The sequence below is a fragment of the Lottia gigantea genome (genome assembly GCF_000327385.1).
Source record: "Lottia gigantea unplaced genomic scaffold LOTGIsca_255, whole genome shotgun sequence".
Classification (NCBI taxonomy): Eukaryota; Metazoa; Mollusca; class Gastropoda; family Lottiidae; genus Lottia; species Lottia gigantea.
The window spans coordinates 27,049-28,310 of record NW_008708773.1 but is presented as its reverse complement, the minus strand read 5'-3'; positions in this window follow the sequence as shown (position 1 = coordinate 28,310).

Below are 1,262 nucleotides of genomic sequence, written 5' to 3'. Positions count from 1 at the left end.
CCCAATGTCAGAAATTGTATATCCATAGTTCTTGTGCTTCTTTACCTATACCTAGGTTATTTTGAAATAAAACAGTGAGCCCCACGCAACACCCGAACTAGTTCTATTAAAACGGATTTTGCCACTATTTCATAGCTCTATTGAAACGAAATGGACATTAACAACGTACGTTATAGCTCTATTGAACCGAAATGGACATTAACACCGTACTTTATAGCTCTATTGAACCGAAATGGACATTAACACCGTACTTTATAGCTCTATTGAACCGAAATGGACATTAACACCGTACTTTATAGCTCTATTGAACCGAAATGGACATTAACACCGTACTTTATAGCTCTATTGAAGCGAAATGGACATTAACACCGTACTTTATAGCTCTATTGAACCGAAATGAACATTAACAACGTACGTTATAGCTCTATTGAAACAAAATGGACCCTTTACCACATACTTTATAGCTCTATTGAAAGGGAATGGACCTTTAGAACGTACTTTATAGCCCTATTGAACCGAAATGAACATTAACACCGTACTTTATAGCTCTATTGAAACAAAATGGATATTAACAACTTACGTTATAGCTCTATTGAAACGAAATGTACATTAACAACGTACTTTATAGCTCTATTGAAACAAAATGTACCTTTAAAACATACTTTATAGCTCTATTGAACCGAAATGAACATTAACACCGTACTTTATAGCTCTATTGAAACAAAATGTACCTTTAAAACATACTTTATAGCTCTACTGAACCGAAATGAACATTAACACCGTACTTTATAGCTCTATTGAAACAAAATGGACATTAACAACGTACGTTATAGCTCTATTGAACCGAAATGAACATTAACACCGTACTTTATAGCTCTATTGAAACAAAATGGACATTAACAACGTACGTTATAGCTCTATTGAAACAAAATGTACCTTTAAAACATACTTTATAGCTCTATTGAAACGAAATGGACCTTTACAACGTACTTTATAGCTCTATTGAAACGAAATGGACCTTTACAACGTACTTTATAGCTCTATTGAAACGAAATGGACCTTTACAACGTACTTTATAGCTCTATTGAAACGAAATGGACATTAACAACGTACGTTATAGTTCTATTGAAACGAAATGGACATTAACCACGTACGTTATAGCTCTATTGAACCGAAATGGACATTAACAACGTACTTTATAGCTCTAGTGGGCGTATATTACCTTGCCTGGCAAGCTATCTTTATATATCTGTTCGAAAATT